Source organism: Bos javanicus, chromosome 21 (assembly GCF_032452875.1).
Source record: "Bos javanicus breed banteng chromosome 21, ARS-OSU_banteng_1.0, whole genome shotgun sequence".
Classification (NCBI taxonomy): domain Eukaryota; kingdom Metazoa; phylum Chordata; class Mammalia; order Artiodactyla; family Bovidae; genus Bos; species Bos javanicus.
The window spans coordinates 1,540,763-1,566,499 of NC_083888.1; the positions used below are offsets into that span (position 1 = coordinate 1,540,763).

The window sequence follows — 25,737 nt, forward strand, 5'->3', positions numbered from 1 at the left end:
TCGCCCTTTGTTGCATAATGAATTCAATTTGGACCAAGCCCTGCATTATGAGAGCTTTCTCTAGGGTGTGGTCAGTACCCAGGGCCCTGCAGGCTGTAGATTTGAGGATAATCTGGCCAGGAAAGGAATCCCGTTTCTGTGGGAGTGACCCCTGGTTCCTGGTACCTGAGGATGACCAGGTTCCATCTTGCAGTTTCCAGGGGAGGCTGGACTTTGATTGGGGCGGACTGGCAGGAAGATACGCATGCCCTGAATTCTTTTCCTATTGGAGGGTGCAGTGGGCCATAACTGCCCTAGTGCCAAGTTCACCTTACTGTGCAGTTGTCTGGGAAAATTTTCTTGTTAGGGTAGGAGGTGGGACTTGTGACAAGGACCCCTGAGCTATAGTAGTAGCTCACGTAGTCTCAGGGTATGTGGCATTCACACAGATTCTCCGCAAAGGTGACCCTGGGCAGTCAGGTCTCTGCGTTGGTCAGAGATCACGGTTCATGGAGATTGGGAGCCTAGAGCCTATGTCAACAGCCCCTCAGTGAAATTTTGCATGGATCTTGTGGAAGATGCCAAGTGTCATCCCATTTCATGGGATGGTGGGAGGTCAGGACTCCATGGAGATGGCACGCATGTTCATACTGCAGGGCCTTTGCATGCGGTCTCTGAGACTTGGATACCCAGACAGATTTCCAGACACACACCCAAAATGCTGAGAATGCATTTTTATTGGTACACCAGAATGCAGGCACTCAAACTCACATCGAATCCCCTGCTACCCTTGCACGCTTGGTCAGAAAGACACCCACATGCACTTGAGCCTAATTTGCCGCACTCTTTTGAAAGATAGGTAACCAGTCGTCTGTAAAGGATCAATATAGTTGGGGTGCAGATACAGGCCTTCCCCTAGTGAAACACTTGCATCAGTATTAGCGAGAGACCAAGTACACATCTTAAGCATTCCTGTGCTTTCTGTCCACTTGTCAGGTGAAGTTGCCACGTATGACTGTCCATCAGCCAGGAGATGAACCCCCACCCGTGAGGCAGTGACTCAAGGTGCAAGGGAGTCCGGCAAGAAGTGTGGCGCACCCGAGTTGCTGCCACTGCTTTTTGGATCACCGAGCACGGTACGGCTTCTCCTGCCCCAAGACGTGTCGTGAATTTCAGGTTTCCTGGGACTGCCTGAGTGGTTGTACGTATAGAGGGACCGTTCCTCTTGCTGAGAAGCCTGAGGGCTCTGAGTTCCCCTGGCTGCTGGAGGACTCCCGGGTCACTGGCTCCTCCTGGGAGCAGCCCTTCCTGCCGTGAGGAGGTGGGCAGCAAGCCAGCACGTGCTCGGATCGATGATGACACCCTCACATGCATTCCTTGGAAAATCTGAACAAAATGAGTGAGAACTCACTACCGTCTCCTCATCGAAACTGAGGTCCAGCACGTTGCCTCCCTTGGGGTTAAGGGTGGGACTGGGTAGCAGTGAGGGCGTCTCCGACTGTGTCACACACACGCATGGAGGAGCCAGGTCACCACCATTTGCGAGGCTCCCGTCTGAGGGTGGGCCATGTACAGATATTCTAGCGGCCCTCTTGGAATACAAGGTCCATGTAAAGGCACTGAGGAGCATAGAGCCATCTGGCTTGTCCAGTGGTGGTAGGTGTCGCAGTAGATCCTAGCCTCAAGACAGTTGACGTCTTAGCTTGGAAAGGTGCATTTTGTCCTGATTGCTGCTGCAAATGCACTAATTGGGGCTCTGGTGATGTCGATTCTAAAGCAATGAAGCTTCTGTGGTTTGTGATTGGAGCCCCAGGTCAGGTCTGAGGCCCTCGCCGTTGCATCCCTTTGGGTTGCTGAGATTCCTGAGTGCCATGTGGGCTGCAGTGGCTGCAGAGACCTGGGGGAATGGTGGCAGTTGTGAAAGTTAATAGGCGCATTTCTGCCCTTGGCAGTGCCTGAATTGCAACTCCTGTCACATGCTTGAGTCTTGGAGGTCGCCATGGACTATGCTGTGGTCCTAGGCCTGCATTCCTCCTGCAGGTTGGCCAGAGGCCCAGAGAAGAATGTTTGTGCAGGTGAGGAAAAGTGCAGTGTGATTTACTGGGACAATATGTCCGCTGAGGCTTGCAGGCACTGTTGTTCTGTTTTCAGTAATACAGTGGGGTCCTTTTGGAGCTGCCATCAGCTGGGTACAGAGGACAGGGCATTGCTTGTCCTTAGGAGGCTCGGTGAAAGGTGACCTTTGTGGCCTTGTTGTCCCACTGCCAGTAGAAGGACTCTCAAAGGGCATCTTTGGTGCCTTGAAGAGTTGCAATAAAGAGGCCAAGGAACCAGCCCTGTGGGTAGTTAGGTGGTGTACACACATGCCCCTTGGCCGCCATTTGTGCCTTCGGCCTGGAATTATCAAGATTCCCTAAGGTTGGGGCCAGCCGGCCAGCCCTGATAGCACCCATGTGTTTGCCCCCCATGGCAGTGACGCATCAACCTTTGAGGACCACCACAGTTGTGATAGAGATTGCTCATTGGTTGGCATACCAAGGCTGCCTCAGTGTAGGAGACAACAGCTCCCATGGCACTATGGCAGAGACCTGGCACATCCACGGTCTTCCCTGGCAGGTCTTCTGAAGTCTTCCTGAAAGCATCCCTGGTGATCTGTGAGCCCTTGGTCGTGTTGCCCGCCTTCTTCCTGTGGGTCTTGCTGGATGCTCATTGTCCCTGTGAGCCGAGGCCCTGGAGGCTTCAGATTTAGGTGAGTCGCCCTTTGTTGCATAATGAATTCAATTTGGACCAAGCCCTGCATTATGAGAGCTTTCTCTAGGGTGTGGTCAGTACCCAGGGCCCTGCAGGCTGTAGATTTGAGGATAATCTGGCCAGGAAAGGAATCCCGTTTCTGTGGGAGTGACCCCTGGTTCCTGGTACCTGAGGATGACCAGGTTCCATCTTGCAGTTTCCAGGGGAGGCTGGACTTTGATTGGGGCGGACTGGCAGGAAGATACGCATGCCCTGAATTCTTTTCCTATTGGAGGGTGCAGTGGGCCATAACTGCCCTAGTGCCAAGTTCACCTTACTGTGCAGTTGTCTGGGAAAATTTTCTTGTTAGGGTAGGAGGTGGGACTTGTGACAAGGACCCCTGAGCTATAGTAGTAGCTCACGTAGTCTCAGGGTATGTGGCATTCACACAGATTCTCCGCAAAGGTGACCCTGGGCAGTCAGGTCTCTGCGTTGGTCAGAGATCACGGTTCATGGAGATTGGGAGCCTAGAGCCTATGTCAACAGCCCCTCAGTGAAATTTTGCATGGATCTTGTGGAAGATGCCAAGTGTCATCCCATTTCATGGGATGGTGGGAGGTCAGGACTCCATGGAGATGGCACGCATGTTCATACTGCAGGGCCTTTGCATGCGGTCTCTGAGACTTGGATACCCAGACAGATTTCCAGACACACACCCAAAATGCTGAGAATGCATTTTTATTGGTACACCAGAATGCAGGCACTCAAACTCACATCGAATCCCCTGCTACCCTTGCACGCTTGGTCAGAAAGACACCCACATGCACTTGAGCCTAATTTGCCGCACTCTTTTGAAAGATAGGTAACCAGTCGTCTGTAAAGGATCAATATAGTTGGGGTGCAGATACAGGCCTTCCCCTAGTGAAACACTTGCATCAGTATTAGCGAGAGACCAAGTACACATCTTAAGCATTCCTGTGCTTTCTGTCCACTTGTCAGGTGAAGTTGCCACGTATGACTGTCCATCAGCCAGGAGATGAACCCCCACCCGTGAGGCAGTGACTCAAGGTGCAAGGGAGTCCGGCAAGAAGTGTGGCGCACCCGAGTTGCTGCCACTGCTTTTTGGATCACCGAGCACGGTACGGCTTCTCCTGCCCCAAGACGTGTCGTGAATTTCAGGTTTCCTGGGACTGCCTGAGTGGTTGTACGTATAGAGGGACCGTTCCTCTTGCTGAGAAGCCTGAGGGCTCTGAGTTCCCCTGGCTGCTGGAGGACTCCCGGGTCACTGGCTCCTCCTGGGAGCAGCCCTTCCTGCCGTGAGGAGGTGGGCAGCAAGCCAGCACGTGCTCGGATCGATGATGACACCCTCACATGCATTCCTTGGAAAATCTGAACAAAATGAGTGAGAACTCACTACCGTCTCCTCATCGAAACTGAGGTCCAGCACGTTGCCTCCCTTGGGGTTAAGGGTGGGACTGGGTAGCAGTGAGGGCGTCTCCGACTGTGTCACACACACGCATGGAGGAGCCAGGTCACCACCATTTGCGAGGCTCCCGTCTGAGGGTGGGCCATGTACAGATATTCTAGCGGCCCTCTTGGAATACAAGGTCCATGTAAAGGCACTGAGGAGCATAGAGCCATCTGGCTTGTCCAGTGGTGGTAGGTGTCGCAGTAGATCCTAGCCTCAAGACAGTTGACGTCTTAGCTTGGAAAGGTGCATTTTGTCCTGATTGCTGCTGCAAATGCACTAATTGGGGCTCTGGTGATGTCGATTCTAAAGCAATGAAGCTTCTGTGGTTTGTGATTGGAGCCCCAGGTCAGGTCTGAGGCCCTCGCCGTTGCATCCCTTTGGGTTGCTGAGATTCCTGAGTGCCATGTGGGCTGCAGTGGCTGCAGAGACCTGGGGGAATGGTGGCAGTTGTGAAAGTTAATAGGCGCATTTCTGCCCTTGGCAGTGCCTGAATTGCAACTCCTGTCACATGCTTGAGTCTTGGAGGTCGCCATGGACTATGCTGTGGTCCTAGGCCTGCATTCCTCCTGCAGGTTGGCCAGAGGCCCAGAGAAGAATGTTTGTGCAGGTGAGGAAAAGTGCAGTGTGATTTACTGGGACAATATGTCCGCTGAGGCTTGCAGGCACTGTTGTTCTGTTTTCAGTAATACAGTGGGGTCCTTTTGGAGCTGCCATCAGCTGGGTACAGAGGACAGGGCATTGCTTGTCCTTAGGAGGCTCGGTGAAAGGTGACCTTTGTGGCCTTGTTGTCCCACTGCCAGTAGAAGGACTCTCAAAGGGCATCTTTGGTGCCTTGAAGAGTTGCAATAAAGAGGCCAAGGAACCAGCCCTGTGGGTAGTTAGGTGGTGTACACACATGCCCCTTGGCCGCCATTTGTGCCTTCGGCCTGGAATTATCAAGATTCCCTAAGGTTGGGGCCAGCCGGCCAGCCCTGATAGCACCCATGTGTTTGCCCCCCATGGCAGTGACGCATCAACCTTTGAGGACCACCACAGTTGTGATAGAGATTGCTCATTGGTTGGCATACCAAGGCTGCCTCAGTGTAGGAGACAACAGCTCCCATGGCACTATGGCAGAGACCTGGCACATCCACGGTCTTCCCTGGCAGGTCTTCTGAAGTCTTCCTGAAAGCATCCCTGGTGATCTGTGAGCCCTTGGTCGTGTTGCCCGCCTTCTTCCTGTGGGTCTTGCTGGATGCTCATTGTCCCTGTGAGCCGAGGCCCTGGAGGCTTCAGATTTAGGTGAGTCGCCCTTTGTTGCATAATGAATTCAATTTGGACCAAGCCCTGCATTATGAGAGCTTTCTCTAGGGTGTGGTCAGTACCCAGGGCCCTGCAGGCTGTAGATTTGAGGATAATCTGGCCAGGAAAGGAATCCCGTTTCTGTGGGAGTGACCCCTGGTTCCTGGTACCTGAGGATGACCAGGTTCCATCTTGCAGTTTCCAGGGGAGGCTGGACTTTGATTGGGGCGGACTGGCAGGAAGATACGCATGCCCTGAATTCTTTTCCTATTGGAGGGTGCAGTGGGCCATAACTGCCCTAGTGCCAAGTTCACCTTACTGTGCAGTTGTCTGGGAAAATTTTCTTGTTAGGGTAGGAGGTGGGACTTGTGACAAGGACCCCTGAGCTATAGTAGTAGCTCACGTAGTCTCAGGGTATGTGGCATTCACACAGATTCTCCGCAAAGGTGACCCTGGGCAGTCAGGTCTCTGCGTTGGTCAGAGATCACGGTTCATGGAGATTGGGAGCCTAGAGCCTATGTCAACAGCCCCTCAGTGAAATTTTGCATGGATCTTGTGGAAGATGCCAAGTGTCATCCCATTTCATGGGATGGTGGGAGGTCAGGACTCCATGGAGATGGCACGCATGTTCATACTGCAGGGCCTTTGCATGCGGTCTCTGAGACTTGGATACCCAGACAGATTTCCAGACACACACCCAAAATGCTGAGAATGCATTTTTATTGGTACACCAGAATGCAGGCACTCAAACTCACATCGAATCCCCTGCTACCCTTGCACGCTTGGTCAGAAAGACACCCACATGCACTTGAGCCTAATTTGCCGCACTCTTTTGAAAGATAGGTAACCAGTCGTCTGTAAAGGATCAATATAGTTGGGGTGCAGATACAGGCCTTCCCCTAGTGAAACACTTGCATCAGTATTAGCGAGAGACCAAGTACACATCTTAAGCATTCCTGTGCTTTCTGTCCACTTGTCAGGTGAAGTTGCCACGTATGACTGTCCATCAGCCAGGAGATGAACCCCCACCCGTGAGGCAGTGACTCAAGGTGCAAGGGAGTCCGGCAAGAAGTGTGGCGCACCCGAGTTGCTGCCACTGCTTTTTGGATCACCGAGCACGGTACGGCTTCTCCTGCCCCAAGACGTGTCGTGAATTTCAGGTTTCCTGGGACTGCCTGAGTGGTTGTACGTATAGAGGGACCGTTCCTCTTGCTGAGAAGCCTGAGGGCTCTGAGTTCCCCTGGCTGCTGGAGGACTCCCGGGTCACTGGCTCCTCCTGGGAGCAGCCCTTCCTGCCGTGAGGAGGTGGGCAGCAAGCCAGCACGTGCTCGGATCGATGATGACACCCTCACATGCATTCCTTGGAAAATCTGAACAAAATGAGTGAGAACTCACTACCGTCTCCTCATCGAAACTGAGGTCCAGCACGTTGCCTCCCTTGGGGTTAAGGGTGGGACTGGGTAGCAGTGAGGGCGTCTCCGACTGTGTCACACACACGCATGGAGGAGCCAGGTCACCACCATTTGCGAGGCTCCCGTCTGAGGGTGGGCCATGTACAGATATTCTAGCGGCCCTCTTGGAATACAAGGTCCATGTAAAGGCACTGAGGAGCATAGAGCCATCTGGCTTGTCCAGTGGTGGTAGGTGTCGCAGTAGATCCTAGCCTCAAGACAGTTGACGTCTTAGCTTGGAAAGGTGCATTTTGTCCTGATTGCTGCTGCAAATGCACTAATTGGGGCTCTGGTGATGTCGATTCTAAAGCAATGAAGCTTCTGTGGTTTGTGATTGGAGCCCCAGGTCAGGTCTGAGGCCCTCGCCGTTGCATCCCTTTGGGTTGCTGAGATTCCTGAGTGCCATGTGGGCTGCAGTGGCTGCAGAGACCTGGGGGAATGGTGGCAGTTGTGAAAGTTAATAGGCGCATTTCTGCCCTTGGCAGTGCCTGAATTGCAACTCCTGTCACATGCTTGAGTCTTGGAGGTCGCCATGGACTATGCTGTGGTCCTAGGCCTGCATTCCTCCTGCAGGTTGGCCAGAGGCCCAGAGAAGAATGTTTGTGCAGGTGAGGAAAAGTGCAGTGTGATTTACTGGGACAATATGTCCGCTGAGGCTTGCAGGCACTGTTGTTCTGTTTTCAGTAATACAGTGGGGTCCTTTTGGAGCTGCCATCAGCTGGGTACAGAGGACAGGGCATTGCTTGTCCTTAGGAGGCTCGGTGAAAGGTGACCTTTGTGGCCTTGTTGTCCCACTGCCAGTAGAAGGACTCTCAAAGGGCATCTTTGGTGCCTTGAAGAGTTGCAATAAAGAGGCCAAGGAACCAGCCCTGTGGGTAGTTAGGTGGTGTACACACATGCCCCTTGGCCGCCATTTGTGCCTTCGGCCTGGAATTATCAAGATTCCCTAAGGTTGGGGCCAGCCGGCCAGCCCTGATAGCACCCATGTGTTTGCCCCCCATGGCAGTGACGCATCAACCTTTGAGGACCACCACAGTTGTGATAGAGATTGCTCATTGGTTGGCATACCAAGGCTGCCTCAGTGTAGGAGACAACAGCTCCCATGGCACTATGGCAGAGACCTGGCACATCCACGGTCTTCCCTGGCAGGTCTTCTGAAGTCTTCCTGAAAGCATCCCTGGTGATCTGTGAGCCCTTGGTCGTGTTGCCCGCCTTCTTCCTGTGGGTCTTGCTGGATGCTCATTGTCCCTGTGAGCCGAGGCCCTGGAGGCTTCAGATTTAGGTGAGTCGCCCTTTGTTGCATAATGAATTCAATTTGGACCAAGCCCTGCATTATGAGAGCTTTCTCTAGGGTGTGGTCAGTACCCAGGGCCCTGCAGGCTGTAGATTTGAGGATAATCTGGCCAGGAAAGGAATCCCGTTTCTGTGGGAGTGACCCCTGGTTCCTGGTACCTGAGGATGACCAGGTTCCATCTTGCAGTTTCCAGGGGAGGCTGGACTTTGATTGGGGCGGACTGGCAGGAAGATACGCATGCCCTGAATTCTTTTCCTATTGGAGGGTGCAGTGGGCCATAACTGCCCTAGTGCCAAGTTCACCTTACTGTGCAGTTGTCTGGGAAAATTTTCTTGTGAGGGTAGGAGGTGGGACTTGTGACAAGGACCCCTGAGCTATAGTAGTAGCTCACGTAGTCTCAGGGTATGTGGCATTCACACAGATTCTCCGCAAAGGTGACCCTGGGCAGTCAGGTCTCTGCGTTGGTCAGAGATCACGGTTCATGGAGATTGGGAGCCTAGAGCCTATGTCAACAGCCCCTCAGTGAAATTTTGCATGGATCTTGTGGAAGATGCCAAGTGTCATCCCATTTCATGGGATGGTGGGAGGTCAGGACTCCATGGAGATGGCACGCATGTTCATACTGCAGGGCCTTTGCATGCGGTCTCTGAGACTTGGATACCCAGACAGATTTCCAGACACACACCCAAAATGCTGAGAATGCATTTTTATTGGTACACCAGAATGCAGGCACTCAAACTCACATCGAATCCCCTGCTACCCTTGCACGCTTGGTCAGAAAGACACCCACACGCACTTGAGCCTAATTTGCCGCACTCTTTTGAAAGATAGGTAACCAGTCGTCTGTAAAGGATCACTATAGTTGGGGTGCAGATACAGGCCTTCCCCTAGTGAAACACTTGCATCAGTATTAGCGAGAGACCAAGTACACATCTTAAGCATTCCTGTGCTTTCTGTCCACTTGTCAGGTGAAGTTGCCACGTATGACTGTCCATCAGCCAGGAGATGAACCCCCACCCGTGAGGCAGTGACTCAAGGTGCAAGGGAGTCCGGCAAGAAGTGTGGCGCACCCGAGTTGCTGCCACTGCTTTTTGGATCACCGAGCACGGTACAGCTTCTCCTGCCCCAAGACGTGTCGTGAATTTCAGGTTTCCTGGGACTGCCTGAGTGGTTGTACGTATAGAGGGACCGTTCCTCTTGCTGAGAAGCCTGAGGGCTCTGAGTTCCCCTGGCTGCTGGAGGACTCCCGGGTCACTGGCTCCTCCTGGGAGCAGCCCTTCCTGCCGTGAGGAGGTGGGCAGCAAGCCAGCACGTGCTCGGATCGATGATGACACCCTCACATGCATTCCTTGGAAAATCTGAACAAAATGAGTGAGAACTCACTACCGTCTCCTCATCGAAACTGAGGTCCAGCACGTTGCCTCCCTTGGGGTTAAGGGTGGGACTGGGTAGCAGTGAGGGCGTCTCCGACTGTGTCACACACACGCATGGAGGAGCCAGGTCACCACCATTTGCGAGGCTCCCGTCTGAGGGTGGGCCATGTACAGATATTCTAGCGGCCCTCTTGGAATACAAGGTCCATGTAAAGGCACTGAGGAGCATAGAGCCATCTGGCTTGTCCAGTGGTGGTAGGTGTCGCAGTAGATCCTAGCCTCAAGACAGTTGACGTCTTAGCTTGGAAAGGTGCATTTTGTCCTGATTGCTGCTGCAAATGCACTAATTGGGGCTCTGGTGATGTCGATTCTAAAGCAATGAAGCTTCTGTGGTTTGTGATTGGAGCCCCAGGTCAGGTCTGAGGCCCTCGCCGTTGCATCCCTTTGGGTTGCTGAGATTCCTGAGTGCCATGTGGGCTGCAGTGGCTGCAGAGACCTGGGGGAATGGTGGCAGTTGTGAAAGTTAATAGGCGCATTTCTGCCCTTGGCAGTGCCTGAATTGCAACTCCTGTCACATGCTTGAGTCTTGGAGGTCGCCATGGACTATGCTGTGGTCCTAGGCCTGCATTCCTCCTGCAGGTTGGCCAGAGGCCCAGAGAAGAATGTTTGTGCAGGTGAGGAAAAGTGCAGTGTGATTTACTGGGACAATATGTCCGCTGAGGCTTGCAGGCACTGTTGTTCTGTTTTCAGTAATACAGTGGGGTCCTTTTGGAGCTGCCATCAGCTGGGTACAGAGGACAGGGCATTGCTTGTCCTTAGGAGGCTCGGTGAAAGGTGACCTTTGTGGCCTTGTTGTCCCACTGCCAGTAGAAGGACTCTCAAAGGGCATCTTTGGTGCCTTGAAGAGTTGCAATAAAGAGGCCAAGGAACCAGCCCTGTGGGTAGTTAGGTGGTGTACACACATGCCCCTTGGCTGCCATTTGTGCCTTCGGCCTGGAATTATCAAGATTCCCTAAGGTTGGGGCCAGCCGGCCAGCCCTGATAGCACCCATGTGTTTGCCCCCCATGGCAGTGACGCATCAACCTTTGAGGACCACCACAGTTGTGATAGAGATTGCTCATTGGTTGGCATACCAAGGCTGCCTCAGTGTAGGAGACAACAGCTCCCATGGCACTATGGCAGAGACCTGGCACATCCACGGTCTTCCCTGGCAGGTCTTCTGAAGTCTTCCTGAAAGCATCCCTGGTGATCTGTGAGCCCTTGGTCGTGTTGCCCGCCTTCTTCCTGTGGGTCTTGCTGGATGCTCATTGTCCCTGTGAGCCGAGGCCCTGGAGGCTTCAGATTTAGGTGAGTCGCCCTTTGTTGCATAATGAATTCAATTTGGACCAAGCCCTGCATTATGAGAGCTTTCTCTAGGGTGTGGTCAGTACCCAGGGCCCTGCAGGCTGTAGATTTGAGGATAATCTGGCCAGGAAAGGAATCCCGTTTCTGTGGGAGTGACCCCTGGTTCCTGGTACCTGAGGATGACCAGGTTCCATCTTGCAGTTTCCAGGGGAGGCTGGACTTTGATTGGGGCGGACTGGCAGGAAGATACGCATGCCCTGAATTCTTTTCCTATTGGAGGGTGCAGTGGGCCATAACTGCCCTAGTGCCAAGTTCACCTTACTGTGCAGTTGTCTGGGAAAATTTTCTTGTGAGGGTAGGAGGTGGGACTTGTGACAAGGACCCCTGAGCTATAGTAGTAGCTCACGTAGTCTCAGGGTATGTGGCATTCACACAGATTCTCCGCAAAGGTGACCCTGGGCAGTCAGGTCTCTGCGTTGGTCAGAGATCACGGTTCATGGAGATTGGGAGCCTAGAGCCTATGTCAACAGCCCCTCAGTGAAATTTTGCATGGATCTTGTGGAAGATGCCAAGTGTCATCCCATTTCATGGGATGGTGGGAGGTCAGGACTCCATGGAGATGGCACGCATGTTCATACTGCAGGGCCTTTGCATGCGGTCTCTGAGACTTGGATACCCAGACAGATTTCCAGACACACACCCAAAATGCTGAGAATGCATTTTTATTGGTACACCAGAATGCAGGCACTCAAACTCACATCGAATCCCCTGCTACCCTTGCACGCTTGGTCAGAAAGACACCCACACGCACTTGAGCCTAATTTGCCGCACTCTTTTGAAAGATAGGTAAGCAGTCGTCTGTAAAGGATCACTATAGTTGGGGTGCAGATACAGGCCTTCCCCTAGTGAAACACTTGCATCAGTATTAGCGAGAGACCAAGTACACATCTTAAGCATTCCTGTGCTTTCTGTCCACTTGTCAGGTGAAGTTGCCACGTATGACTGTCCATCAGCCAGGAGATGAACCCCCACCCGTGAGGCAGTGACTCAAGGTGCAAGGGAGTCCGGCAAGAAGTGTGGCGCACCCGAGTTGCTGCCACTGCTTTTTGGATCACCGAGCACGGTACGGCTTCTCCTGCCCCAAGACGTGTCGTGAATTTCAGGTTTCCTGGGACTGCCTGAGTGGTTGTACGTATAGAGGGACCGTTCCTCTTGCTGAGAAGCCTGAGGGCTCTGAGTTCCCCTGGCTGCTGGAGGACTCCCGGGTCACTGGCTCCTCCTGGGAGCAGCCCTTCCTGCCGTGAGGAGGTGGGCAGCAAGCCAGCACGTGCTCGGATCGATGATGACACCCTCACATGCATTCCTTGGAAAATCTGAACAAAATGAGTGAGAACTCACTACCGTCTCCTCATCGAAACTGAGGTCCAGCACGTTGCCTCCCTTGGGGTTAAGGGTGGGACTGGGTAGCAGTGAGGGCGTCTCCGACTGTGTCACACACACGCATGGAGGAGCCAGGTCACCACCATTTGCGAGGCTCCCGTCTGAGGGTGGGCCATGTACAGATATTCTAGCGGCCCTCTTGGAATACAAGGTCCATGTAAAGGCACTGAGGAGCATAGAGCCATCTGGCTTGTCCAGTGGTGGTAGGTGTCGCAGTAGATCCTAGCCTCAAGACAGTTGACGTCTTAGCTTGGAAAGGTGCATTTTGTCCTGATTGCTGCTGCAAATGCACTAATTGGGGCTCTGGTGATGTCGATTCTAAAGCAATGAAGCTTCTGTGGTTTGTGATTGGAGCCCCAGGTCAGGTCTGAGGCCCTCGCCGTTGCATCCCTTTGGGTTGCTGAGATTCCTGAGTGCCATGTGGGCTGCAGTGGCTGCAGAGACCTGGGGGAATGGTGGCAGTTGTGAAAGTTAATAGGCGCATTTCTGCCCTTGGCAGTGCCTGAATTGCAACTCCTGTCACATGCTTGAGTCTTGGAGGTCGCCATGGACTATGCTGTGGTCCTAGGCCTGCATTCCTCCTGCAGGTTGGCCAGAGGCCCAGAGAAGAATGTTTGTGCAGGTGAGGAAAAGTGCAGTGTGATTTACTGGGACAATATGTCCGCTGAGGCTTGCAGGCACTGTTGTTCTGTTTTCAGTAATACAGTGGGGTCCTTTTGGAGCTGCCATCAGCTGGGTACAGAGGACAGGGCATTGCTTGTCCTTAGGAGGCTCGGTGAAAGGTGACCTTTGTGGCCTTGTTGTCCCACTGCCAGTAGAAGGACTCTCAAAGGGCATCTTTGGTGCCTTGAAGAGTTGCAATAAAGAGGCCAAGGAACCAGCCCTGTGGGTAGTTAGGTGGTGTACACACATGCCCCTTGGCCGCCATTTGTGCCTTCGGCCTGGAATTATCAAGATTCCCTAAGGTTGGGGCCAGCCGGCCAGCCCTGATAGCACCCATGTGTTTGCCCCCCTGGCAGTGACGCATCAACCTTTGAGGACCACCACAGTTGTGATAGAGATTGCTCATTGGTTGGCATACCAAGGCTGCCTCAGTGTAGGAGACAACAGCTCCCATGGCACTATGGCAGAGACCTGGCACATCCACGGTCTTCCCTGGCAGGTCTTCTGAAGTCTTCCTGAAAGCATCCCTGGTGATCTGTGAGCCCTTGGTCGTGTTGCCGGCCTTCTTCCTGTGGGTCTTGCTGGATGCTCATTGTCCCTGTGAGCCGAGGCCCTGGAGGCTTCAGATTTAGGTGAGTCGCCCTTTGTTGCATAATGAATTCAATTTGGACCAAGCCCTGCATTATGAGAGCTTTCTCTAGGGTGTGGTCAGTACCCAGGGCCCTGCAGGCTGTAGATTTGAGGATAATCTGGCCAGGAAAGGAATCCCGTTTCTGTGGGAGTGACCCCTGGTTCCTGGTACCTGAGGATGACCAGGTTCCATCTTGCAGTTTCCAGGGGAGGCTGGACTTTGATTGGGGCGGACTGGCAGGAAGATACGCATGCCCTGAATTCTTTTCCTATTGGAGGGTGCAGTGGGCCATAACTGCCCTAGTGCCAAGTTCACCTTACTGTGCAGTTGTCTGGGAAAATTTTCTTGTGAGGGTAGGAGGTGGGACTTGTGACAAGGACCCCTGAGCTATAGTAGTAGCTCACGTAGTCTCAGGGTATGTGGCATTCACACAGATTCTCCGCAAAGGTGACCCTGGGCAGTCAGGTCTCTGCGTTGGTCAGAGATCACGGTTCATGGAGATTGGGAGCCTAGAGCCTATGTCAACAGCCCCTCAGTGAAATTTTGCATGGATCTTGTGGAAGATGCCAAGTGTCATCCCATTTCATGGGATGGTGGGAGGTCAGGACTCCATGGAGATGGCACGCATGTTCATACTGCAGGGCCTTTGCATGCGGTCTCTGAGACTTGGATACCCAGACAGATTTCCAGACACACACCCAAAATGCTGAGAATGCATTTTTATTGGTACACCAGAATGCAGGCACTCAAACTCACATCGAATCCCCTGCTACCCTTGCACGCTTGGTCAGAAAGACACCCACACGCACTTGAGCCTAATTTGCCGCACTCTTTTGAAAGATAGGTAAGCAGTCGTCTGTAAAGGATCACTATAGTTGGGGTGCAGATACAGGCCTTCCCCTAGTGAAACACTTGCATCAGTATTAGCGAGAGACCAAGTACACATCTTAAGCATTCCTGTGCTTTCTGTCCACTTGTCAGGTGAAGTTGCCACGTATGACTGTCCATCAGCCAGGAGATGAACCCCCACCCGTGAGGCAGTGACTCAAGGTGCAAGGGAGTCCGGCAAGAAGTGTGGCGCACCCGAGTTGCTGCCACTGCTTTTTGGATCACCGAGCACGGTACGGCTTCTCCTGCCCCAAGACGTGTCGTGAATTTCAGGTTTCCTGGGACTGCCTGAGTGGTTGTACGTATAGAGGGACCGTTCCTCTTGCTGAGAAGCCTGAGGGCTCTGAGTTCCCCTGGCTGCTGGAGGACTCCCGGGTCACTGGCTCCTCCTGGGAGCAGCCCTTCCTGCCGTGAGGAGGTGGGCAGCAAGCCAGCACGTGCTCGGATCGATGATGACACCCTCACATGCATTCCTTGGAAAATCTGAACAAAATGAGTGAGAACTCACTACCGTCTCCTCATCGAAACTGAGGTCCAGCACGTTGCCTCCCTTGGGGTTAAGGGTGGGACTGGGTAGCAGTGAGGGCGTCTCCGACTGTGTCACACACACGCATGGAGGAGCCAGGTCACCACCATTTGCGAGGCTCCCGTCTGAGGGTGGGCCATGTACAGATATTCTAGCGGCCCTCTTGGAATACAAGGTCCATGTAAAGGCACTGAGGAGCATAGAGCCATCTGGCTTGTCCAGTGGTGGTAGGTGTCGCAGTAGATCCTAGCCTCAAGACAGTTGACGTCTTAGCTTGGAAAGGTGCATTTTGTCCTGATTGCTGCTGCAAATGCACTAATTGGGGCTCTGGTGATGTCGATTCTAAAGCAATGAAGCTTCTGTGGTTTGTGATTGGAGCCCCAGGTCAGGTCTGAGGCCCTCGCCGTTGCATCCCTTTGGGTTGCTGAGATTCCTGAGTGCCATGTGGGCTGCAGTGGCTGCAGAGACCTGGGGGAATGGTGGCAGTTGTGAAAGTTAATAGGCGCATTTCTGCCCTTGGCAGTGCCTGAATTGCAACTCCTGTCACATGCTTGAGTCTTGGAGGTCGCCATGGACTATGCTGTGGTCCTAGGCCTGCATTCCTCCTGCAGGTTGGCCAGAGGCCCAGAGAAGAATGTTTGTGCAGGTGAGGAAAAGTGCAGTGTGATTTACTGGGACAATATGTCCGCTGAGGCTTGCAGGCACTGTTGTTCTGTTTTCAGTAATACAGTGGGGTCCTTTTGGAGCTGCCATCAGCTGGGTACAGAGGACAGGGCATTGCTTGTCCTTAGGAGGCTCGGTGAAAGGTGACCTTTGTGGCCTTGTTGTCCCACTGCCAGTAGAAGGACTCTCAAAGGGCATCTTTGGTGCCTTGAAGAGTTGCAATAAAGAGGCCAAGGAACCAGCCCTGTGGGTAGTTAGGTGGTGTACACACATGCCCCTTGGCCGCCATTTGTGCCTTCGGCCTGGAATTATCAAGATTCCCTAAGGTTGGGGCCAGCCGGCCAGCCCTGATAGCACCCATGTGTTTGCCCCCCTGGCAGTGACGCATCAACCTTTGAGGACCACCACAGTTGTGATAGAGATTGCTCATTGGTTGGCATACCAAGGCTGCCTCAGTGTAGGAGACAACAGCTCCCATGGCACTATGGCAGAGACCTGGCACATCCACGGTCTTCCCTGGCAGGTCTTCTGAAGTCTTCCTGAAAGCATCCCTGGTGATCTGTGAGCCCTTGGTCGTGTTGCCGGCCTTCTTCCTGTGGGTCTTGCTGGATGCTCATTGTCCCTGTGAGCCGAGGCCCTGGAGGCTTCAGATTTAGGTGAGTCGCCCTTTGTTGCATAATGAATTCAATTTGGACCAAGCCCTGCATTATGAGAGCTTTCTCTAGGGTGTGGTCAGTACCCAGGGCCCTGCAGGCTGTAGATTTGAGGATAATCTGGCCAGGAAAGGAATCCCGTTTCTGTGGGAGTGACCCCTGGTTCCTGGTACCTGAGGATGACCAGGTTCCATCTTGCAGTTTCCAGGGGAGGCTGGACTTTGATTGGGGCGGACTGGCAGGAAGATACGCATGCCCTGAATTCTTTTCCTATTGGAGGGTGCAGTGGGCCATAACTGCCCTAGTGCCAAGTTCACCTTACTGTGCAGTTGTCTGGGAAAATTTTCTTGTGAGGGTAGGAGGTGGGACTTGTGACAAGGACCCCTGAGCTATAGTAGTAGCTCACGTAGTCTCAGGGTATGTGGCATTCACACAGATTCTCCGCAAAGGTGACCCTGGGCAGTCAGGTCTCTGCGTTGGTCAGAGATCACGGTTCATGGAGATTGGGAGCCTAGAGCCTATGTCAACAGCCCCTCAGTGAAATTTTGCATGGATCTTGTGGAAGATGCCAAGTGTCATCCCATTTCATGGGATGGTGGGAGGTCAGGACTCCATGGAGATGGCACGCATGTTCATACTGCAGGGCCTTTGCATGCGGTCTCTGAGACTTGGATACCCAGACAGATTTCCAGACACACACCCAAAATGCTGAGAATGCATTTTTATTGGTACACCAGAATGCAGGCACTCAAACTCACATCGAATCCCCTGCTACCCTTGCACGCTTGGTCAGAAAGACACCCACACGCACTTGAGCCTAATTTGCCGCACTCTTTTGAAAGATAGGTAACCAGTCGTCTGTAAAGGATCACTATAGTTGGGGTGCAGATACAGGCCTTCCCCTAGTGAAACACTTGCATCAGTATTAGCGAGAGACCAAGTACACATCTTAAGCATTCCTGTGCTTTCTGTCCACTTGTCAGGTGAAGTTGCCACGTATGACTGTCCATCAGCCAGGAGATGAACCCCCACCCGTGAGGCAGTGACTCAAGGTGCAAGGGAGTCCGGCAAGAAGTGTGGCGCACCCGAGTTGCTGCCACTGCTTTTTGGATCACCGAGCACGGTACGGCTTCTCCTGCCCCAAGACGTGTCGTGAATTTCAGGTTTCCTGGGACTGCCTGAGTGGTTGTACGTATAGAGGGACCGTTCCTCTTGCTGAGAAGCCTGAGGGCTCTGAGTTCCCCTGGCTGCTGGAGGACTCCCGGGTCACTGGCTCCTCCTGGGAGCAGCCCTTCCTGCCGTGAGGAGGTGGGCAGCAAGCCAGCACGTGCTCGGATCGATGATGACACCCTCACATGCATTCCTTGGAAAATCTGAACAAAATGAGTGAGAACTCACTACCGTCTCCTCATCGAAACTGAGGTCCAGCACGTTGCCTCCCTTGGGGTTAAGGGTGGGACTGGGTAGCAGTGAGGGCGTCTCCGACTGTGTCACACACACGCATGGAGGAGCCAGGTCACCACCATTTGCGAGGCTCCCGTCTGAGGGTGGGCCATGTACAGATATTCTAGCGGCCCTCTTGGAATACAAGGTCCATGTAAAGGCACTGAGGAGCATAGAGCCATCTGGCTTGTCCAGTGGTGGTAGGTGTCGCAGTAGATCCTAGCCTCAAGACAGTTGACGTCTTAGCTTGGAAAGGTGCATTTTGTCCTGATTGCTGCTGCAAATGCACTAATTGGGGCTCTGGTGATGTCGATTCTAAAGCAATGAAGCTTCTGTGGTTTGTGATTGGAGCCCCAGGTCAGGTCTGAGGCCCTCGCCGTTGCATCCCTTTGGGTTGCTGAGATTCCTGAGTGCCATGTGGGCTGCAGTGGCTGCAGAGACCTGGGGGAATGGTGGCAGTTGTGAAAGTTAATAGGCGCATTTCTGCCCTTGGCAGTGCCTGAATTGCAACTCCTGTCACATGCTTGAGTCTTGGAGGTCGCCATGGACTATGCTGTGGTCCTAGGCCTGCATTCCTCCTGCAGGTTGGCCAGAGGCCCAGAGAAGAATGTTTGTGCAGGTGAGGAAAAGTGCAGTGTGATTTACTGGGACAATATGTCCGCTGAGGCTTGCAGGCACTGTTGTTCTGTTTTCAGTAATACAGTGGGGTCCTTTTGGAGCTGCCATCAGCTGGGTACAGAGGACAGGGCATTGCTTGTCCTTAGGAGGCTCGGTGAAAGGTGACCTTTGTGGCCTTGTTGTCCCACTGCCAGTAGAAGGACTCTCAAAGGGCATCTTTGGTGCCTTGAAGAGTTGCAATAAAGAGGCCAAGGAACCAGCCCTGTGGGTAGTTAGGTGGTGTACACACATGCCCCTTGGCCGCCATTTGTGCCTTCGGCCTGGAATTATCAAGATTCCCTAAGGTTGGGGCCAGCCGGCCAGCCCTGATAGCACCCATGTGTTTGCCCCCCATGGCAGTGACGCATCAACCTTTGAGGACCACCACAGTTGTGATAGAGATTGCTCATTGGTTGGCATACCAAGGCTGCCTCAGTGTAGGAGACAACAGCTCCCATGGCACTATGGCAGAGACCTGGCACATCCACGGTCTTCCCTGGCAGGTCTTCTGAAGTCTTCCTGAAAGCATCCCTGGTGATCTGTGAGCCCTTGGTCGTGTTGCCGGCCTTCTTCCTGTGGGTCTTGCTGGATGCTCATTGTCCCTGTGAGCCGAGGCCCTGGAGGCTTCAGATTTAGGTGAGTCGCCCTTTGTTGCATAATGAATTCAATTTGGACCAAGCCCTGCATTATGAGAGCTTTCTCTAGGGTGTGGTCAGTACCCAGGGCCCTGCAGGCTGTAGATTTGAGGATAATCTGGCCAGGAAAGGAATCCCGTTTCTGTGGGAGTGACCCCTGGTTCCTGGTACCTGAGGATGACCAGGTTCCATCTTGCAGTTTCCAGGGGAGGCTGGACTTTGATTGGGGCGGACTGGCAGGAAGATACGCATGCCCTGAATTCTTTTCCTATTGGAGGGTGCAGTGGGCCATAACTGCCCTAGTGCCAAGTTCACCTTACTGTGCAGTTGTCTGGGAAAATTTTCTTGTGAGGGTAGGAGGTGGGACTTGTGACAAGGACCCCTGAGCTATAGTAGTAGCTCACGTAGTCTCAGGGTATGTGGCATTCACACAGATTCTCCGCAAAGGTGACCCTGGGCAGTCAGGTCTCTGCGTTGGTCAGAGATCACGGTTCATGGAGATTGGGAGCCTAGAGCCTATGTCAACAGCCCCTCAGTGAAATTTTGCATGGATCTTGTGGAAGATGCCAAGTGTCATCCCATTTCATGGGATGGTGGGAGGTCAGGACTCCATGGAGATGGCACGCATGTTCATACTGCAGGGCCTTTGCATGCGGTCTCTGAGACTTGGATACCCAGACAGATTTCCAGACACACACCCAAAATGCTGAGAATGCATTTTTATTGGTACACCAGAATGCAGGCACTCAAACTCACATCGAATCCCCTGCTACCCTTGCACGCTTGGTCAGAAAGACACCCACACGCACTTGAGCCTAATTTGCCGCACTCTTTTGAAAGATAGGTAACCAGTCGTCTGTAAAGGATCACTATAGTTGGGGTGCAGATACAGGCCTTCCCCTAGTGAAACACTTGCATCAGTATTAGCGAGAGACCAAGTACACATCTTAAGCATTCCTGTGCTTTCTGTCCACTTGTCAGGTGAAGTTGCCACGTATGACTGTCCATCAGCCAGGAGATGAACCCCCACCCGTGAGGCAGTGACTCAAGGTGCAAGGGAGTCCGGCAAGAAGTGTGGCGCACCCGAGTTGCTGCCACTGCTTTTTGGATCACCGAGCACGGTACGGCTTCTCCTGCCCCAAGACGTGTCGTGAATTTCAGGTTTCCTGGGACTGCCTGAGTGGTTGTACGTATAGAGGGACCGTTCCTCTTGCTGAGAAGCCTGAGGGCTCTGAGTTCCCCTGGCTGCTGGAGGACTCCCGGGTCACTGGCTCCTCCTGGGAGCAGCCCTTCCTGCCGTGAGGAGGTGGGCAGCAAGCCAGCACGTGCTCGGATCAATGATGACACCCTCACATGCATTCCTTGGAAAATCTGAACAAAATGAGTGAGAACTCACTACCGTCTCCTCATCGAAACTGAGGTCCAGCACGTTGCCTCCCTTGGGGTTAAGGGTGGGACTGGGTAGCAGTGAGGGCGTCTCCGACTGTGTCACACACACGCATGGAGGAGCCAGGTCACCACCATTTGCGAGGCTCCCGTCTGAGGGTGGGCCATGTACAGATATTCTAGCGGCCCTCTTGGAATACAAGGTCCATGTAAAGGCACTGAGGAGCATAGAGCCATCTGGCTTGTCCAGTGGTGGTAGGTGTCGCAGTAGATCCTAGCCTCAAGACAGTTGACGTCTTAGCTTGGAAAGGTGCATTTTGTCCTGATTGCTGCTGCAAATGCACTAATTGGGGCTCTGGTGATGTCGATTCTAAAGCAATGAAGCTTCTGTGGTTTGTGATTGGAGCCCCAGGTCAGGTCTGAGGCCCTCGCCGTTGCATCCCTTTGGGTTGCTGAGATTCCTGAGTGCCATGTGGGCTGCAGTGGCTGCAGAGACCTGGGGGAATGGTGGCAGTTGTGAAAGTTAATAGGCGCATTTCTGCCCTTGGCAGTGCCTGAATTGCAACTCCTGTCACATGCTTGAGTCTTGGAGGTCGCCATGGACTATGCTGTGGTCCTAGGCCTGCATTCCTCCTGCAGGTTGGCCAGAGGCCCAGAGAAGAATGTTTGTGCAGGTGAGGAAAAGTGCAGTGTGATTTACTGGGACAATATGTCCGCTGAGGCTTGCAGGCACTGTTGTTCTGTTTTCAGTAATACAGTGGGGTCCTTTTGGAGCTGCCATCAGCTGGGTACAGAGGACAGGGCATTGCTTGTCCTTAGGAGGCTCGGTGAAAGGTGACCTTTGTGGCCTTGTTGTCCCACTGCCAGTAGAAGGACTCTCAAAGGGCATCTTTGGTGCCTTGAAGAGTTGCAATAAAGAGGCCAAGGAACCAGCCCTGTGGGTAGTTAGGTGGTGTACACACATGCCCCTTGGCCGCCATTTGTGCCTTCGGCCTGGAATTATCAAGATTCCCTAAGGTTGGGGCCAGCCGGCCAGCCCTGATAGCACCCATGTGTTTGCCCCCCATGGCAGTGACGCATCAACCTTTGAGGACCACCACAGTTGTGATAGAGATTGCTCATTGGTTGGCATACCAAGGCTGCCTCAGTGTAGGAGACAACAGCTCCCATGGCACTATGGCAGAGACCTGGCACATCCACGGTCTTCCCTGGCAGGTCTTCTGAAGTCTTCCTGAAAGCATCCCTGGTGATCTGTGAGCCCTTGGTCGTGTTGCCGGCCTTCTTCCTGTGGGTCTTGCTGGATGCTCATTGTCCCTGTGAGCCGAGGCCCTGGAGGCTTCAGATTTAGGTGAGTCGCCCTTTGTTGCATAATGAATTCAATTTGGACCAAGCCCTGCATTATGAGAGCTTTCTCTAGGGTGTGGTCAGTACCCAGGGCCCTGCAGGCTGTAGATTTGAGGATAATCTGGCCAGGAAAGGAATCCCGTTTCTGTGGGAGTGACCCCTGGTTCCTGGTACCTGAGGATGACCAGGTTCCATCTTGCAGTTTCCAGGGGAGGCTGGACTTTGATTGGGGCGGACTGGCAGGAAGATACGCATGCCCTGAATTCTTTTCCTATTGGAGGGTGCAGTGGGCCATAACTGCCCTAGTGCCAAGTTCACCTTACTGTGCAGTTGTCTGGGAAAATTTTCTTGTGAGGGTAGGAGGTGGGACTTGTGACAAGGACCCCTGAGCTATAGTAGTAGCTCACGTAGTCTCAGGGTATGTGGCATTCACACAGATTCTCCGCAAAGGTGACCCTGGGCAGTCAGGTCTCTGCGTTGGTCAGAGATCACGGTTCATGGAGATTGGGAGCCTAGAGCCTATGTCAACAGCCCCTCAGTGAAATTTTGCATGGATCTTGTGGAAGATGCCAAGTGTCATCCCATTTCATGGGATGGTGGGAGGTCAGGACTCCATGGAGATGGCACGCATGTTCATACTGCAGGGCCTTTGCATGCGGTCTCTGAGACTTGGATACCCAGACAGATTTCCAGACACACACCCAAAATGCTGAGAATGCATTTTTATTGGTACACCAGAATGCAGGCACTCAAACTCACATCGAATCCCCTGCTACCCTTGCACGCTTGGTCAGAAAGACACCCACACGCACTTGAGCCTAATTTGCCGCACTCTTTTGAAAGATAGGTAACCAGTCGTCTGTAAAGGATCACTATAGTTGGGGTGCAGATACAGGCCTTCCCCTAGTGAAACACTTGCATCAGTATTAGCGAGAGACCAAGTACACATCTTAAGCATTCCTGTGCTTTCTGTCCACTTGTCAGGTGAAGTTGCCATGTATGACTGTCCATCAGCCAGGAGATGAACCCCCACCCGTGAGGCAGTGACTCAAGGTGCAAGGGAGTCCGGCAAGAAGTGTGGCGCACCCGAGTTGCTGCCACTGCTTTTTGGATCACCGAGCACGGTACGGCTTCTCCTGCCCCAAGACGTGTCGTGAATTTCAGGTTTCCTGGGACTGCCTGAGTGGTTGTACGTATAGAGGGACCGTTCCTCTTGCTGAGAAGCCTGAGGGCTCTGAGTTCCCCTGGCTGCTGGAGGACTCCCGGGTCACTGGCTCCTCCTGGGAGCAGCCCTTCCTGCCGTGAGGAGGTGGGCAGCAAGCCAGCACGTGCTCGGATCGATGATGACACCCTCACATGCATTCCTTGGAAAATCTGAACAAAATGAGTGAGAACTCACTACCGTCTCCTCATCGAAACTGAGGTCCAGCACGTTGCCTCCCTTGGGGTTAAGGGTGGGACTGGGTAGCAGTGAGGGCGTCTCCGACTGTGTCACACACACGCATGGAGGAGCCAGGTCACCACCATTTGCGAGGCTCCCGTCTGAGGGTGGGCCATGTACAGATATTCTAGCGGCCCTCTTGGAATACAAGGTCCATGTAAAGGCACTGAGGAGCATAGAGCCATCTGGCTTGTCCAGTGGTGGTAGGTGTCGCAGTAGATCCTAGCCTCAAGACAGTTGACGTCTTAGCTTGGAAAGGTGCATTTTGTCCTGATTGCTGCTGCAAATGCACTAATTGGGGCTCTGGTGATGTCGATTCTAAAGCAATGAAGCTTCTGTGGTTTGTGATTGGAGCCCCAGGTCAGGTCTGAGGCCCTCGCCGTTGCATCCCTTTGGGTTGCTGAGATTCCTGAGTGCCATGTGGGCTGCAGTGGCTGCAGAGACCTGGGGGAATGGTGGCAGTTGTGAAAGTTAATAGGCGCATTTCTGCCCTTGGCAGTGCCTGAATTGCAACTCCTGTCACATGCTTGAGTCTTGGAGGTCGCCATGGACTATGCTGTGGTCCTAGGCCTGCATTCCTCCTGCAGGTTGGCCAGAGGCCCAGAGAAGAATGTTTGTGCAGGTGAGGAAAAGTGCAGTGTGATTTACTGGGACAATATGTCCGCTGAGGCTTGCAGGCACTGTTGTTCTGTTTTCAGTAATACAGTGGGGTCCTTTTGGAGCTGCCATCAGCTGGGTACAGAGGACAGGGCATTGCTTGTCCTTAGGAGGCTCGGTGAAAGGTGACCTTTGTGGCCTTGTTGTCCCACTGCCAGTAGAAGGACTCTCAAAGGGCATCTTTGGTGCCTTGAAGAGTTGCAATAAAGAGGCCAAGGAACCAGCCCTGTGGGTAGTTAGGTGGTGTACACACATGCCCCTTGGCCGCCATTTGTGCCTTCGGCCTGGAATTATCAAGATTCCCTAAGGTTGGGGCCAGCCGGCCAGCCCTGATAGCACCCATGTGTTTGCCCCCCATGGCAGTGACGCATCAACCTTTGAGGACCACCACAGTTGTGATAGAGATTGCTCATTGGTTGGCATACCAAGGCTGCCTCAGTGTAGGAGACAACAGCTCCCATGGCACTATGGCAGAGACCTGGCACATCCACGGTCTTCCCTGGCAGGTCTTCTGAAGTCTTCCTGAAAGCATCCCTGGTGATCTGTGAGCCCTTGGTCGTGTTGCCGGCCTTCTTCCTGTGGGTCTTGCTGGATGCTCATTGTCCCTGTGAGCCGAGGCCCTGGAGGCTTCAGATTTAGGTGAGTCGCCCTTTGTTGCATAATGAATTCAATTTGGACCAAGCCCTGCATTATGAGAGCTTTCTCTAGGGTGTGGTCAGTACCCAGGGCCCTGCAGGCTGTAGATTTGAGGATAATCTGGCCAGGAAAGGAATCCCGTTTCTGTGGGAGTGACCCCTGGTTCCTGGTACCTGAGGATGACCAGGTTCCATCTTGCAGTTTCCAGGGGAGGCTGGACTTTGATTGGGGCGGACTGGCAGGAAGATACGCATGCCCTGAATTCTTTTCCTATTGGAGGGTGCAGTGGGCCATAACTGCCCTAGTGCCAAGTTCACCTTACTGTGCAGTTGTCTGGGAAAATTTTCTTGTGAGGGTAGGAGGTGGGACTTGTGACAAGGACCCCTGAGCTATAGTAGTAGCTCACGTAGTCTCAGGGTATGTGGCATTCACACAGATTCTCCGCAAAGGTGACCCTGGGCAGTCAGGTCTCTGCGTTGGTCAGAGATCACGGTTCATGGAGATTGGGAGCCTAGAGCCTATGTCAACAGCCCCTCAGTGAAATTTTGCATGGATCTTGTGGAAGATGCCAAGTGTCATCCCATTTCATGGGATGGTGGGAGGTCAGGACTCCATGGAGATGGCACGCATGTTCATACTGCAGGGCCTTTGCATGCGGTCTCTGAGACTTGGATACCCAGACAGATTTCCAGACACACACCCAAAATGCTGAGAATGCATTTTTATTGGTACACCAGAATGCAGGCACTCAAACTCACATCGAATCCCCTGCTACCCTTGCACGCTTGGTCAGAAAGACACCCACACGCACTTGAGCCTAATTTGCCGCACTCTTTTGAAAGATAGGTAACCAGTCGTCTGTAAAGGATCACTATAGTTGGGGTGCAGATACAGGCCTTCCCCTAGTGAAACACTTGCATCAGTATTAGCGAGAGACCAAGTACACATCTTAAGCATTCCTGTGCTTTCTGTCCACTTGTCAGGTGAAGTTGCCACGTATGACTGTCCATCAGCCAGGAGATGAACCCCCACCCGTGAGGCAGTGACTCAAGGTGCAAGGGAGTCCGGCAAGAAGTGTGGCGCACCCGAGTTGCTGCCACTGCTTTTTGGATCACCGAGCACGGTACGGCTTCTCCTGCCCCAAGACGTG

At 53.2% G+C, this 25,737-nt stretch overlaps 1 long non-coding RNA gene and 9 other non-coding genes across 37 annotated transcripts in view; all 10 read left to right on the plus strand.

Annotated features, from left to right (window-relative positions):
- The window catches only part of LOC133234066 (uncharacterized), a 79,198-nt gene that overhangs the window by 38,151 nt on the left and 15,310 nt on the right, over positions 1-25,737 (plus strand). For 13 of the 28 annotated variants that reach the window (XR_009731970.1, XR_009731967.1, XR_009731975.1 and 10 more), the window contains 15 exons: positions 976-1,115; positions 2,596-2,728; positions 3,709-3,848; positions 5,329-5,461; positions 6,442-6,581; positions 8,062-8,194; positions 9,175-9,314; positions 10,795-10,927; positions 11,908-12,047; positions 14,640-14,779; positions 17,372-17,511; positions 20,105-20,244; positions 21,725-21,857; positions 22,838-22,977; positions 25,571-25,710. This is a non-coding gene — a long non-coding RNA (uncharacterized LOC133234066). Of the gene's footprint in view, positions 1-975; positions 1,116-1,931; positions 2,055-2,595; positions 2,729-3,708; positions 3,849-4,664; positions 4,788-5,328; positions 5,462-6,441; positions 6,582-7,397; positions 7,521-8,061; positions 8,195-9,174; positions 9,315-10,130; positions 10,254-10,794; positions 10,928-11,907; positions 12,048-13,526; positions 13,660-14,639; positions 14,780-16,258; positions 16,392-17,371; positions 17,512-18,991; positions 19,125-20,104; positions 20,245-21,060; positions 21,184-21,724; positions 21,858-22,837; positions 22,978-23,793; positions 23,917-24,457; positions 24,591-25,570; positions 25,711-25,737 lie in introns of all 28 variants that reach the window. The other 15 variants (XR_009731982.1, XR_009731977.1, XR_009731978.1 and 12 more) reach the window with 15 other exon arrangements.
- LOC133234742 (small nucleolar RNA SNORD116) lies at positions 1,326-1,418 on the plus strand. The gene has a single exon (XR_009732250.1). It is a non-coding gene; the product is annotated as a small nucleolar RNA SNORD116 (small nucleolar RNA).
- LOC133234743 (small nucleolar RNA SNORD116) lies at positions 4,059-4,151 on the plus strand. The gene has a single exon (XR_009732251.1). It is a non-coding gene; the product is annotated as a small nucleolar RNA SNORD116 (small nucleolar RNA).
- On the plus strand, positions 6,792-6,884 carry LOC133234744 (small nucleolar RNA SNORD116). Its single transcript, XR_009732252.1, has one exon. It is a non-coding gene; the product is annotated as a small nucleolar RNA SNORD116 (small nucleolar RNA).
- On the plus strand, positions 9,525-9,617 carry LOC133234745 (small nucleolar RNA SNORD116). Its single transcript, XR_009732253.1, has one exon. It is a non-coding gene; the product is annotated as a small nucleolar RNA SNORD116 (small nucleolar RNA).
- On the plus strand, positions 12,258-12,350 carry LOC133234746 (small nucleolar RNA SNORD116). The gene has a single exon (XR_009732254.1). It is a non-coding gene; the product is annotated as a small nucleolar RNA SNORD116 (small nucleolar RNA).
- Positions 14,990-15,082, plus strand: LOC133234747 (small nucleolar RNA SNORD116). The gene has a single exon (XR_009732255.1). It is a non-coding gene; the product is annotated as a small nucleolar RNA SNORD116 (small nucleolar RNA).
- On the plus strand, positions 17,722-17,814 carry LOC133234748 (small nucleolar RNA SNORD116). Its single transcript, XR_009732256.1, has one exon. It is a non-coding gene; the product is annotated as a small nucleolar RNA SNORD116 (small nucleolar RNA).
- On the plus strand, positions 20,455-20,547 carry LOC133234767 (small nucleolar RNA SNORD116). The gene has a single exon (XR_009732274.1). It is a non-coding gene; the product is annotated as a small nucleolar RNA SNORD116 (small nucleolar RNA).
- Positions 23,188-23,280, plus strand: LOC133234749 (small nucleolar RNA SNORD116). Its single transcript, XR_009732257.1, has one exon. It is a non-coding gene; the product is annotated as a small nucleolar RNA SNORD116 (small nucleolar RNA).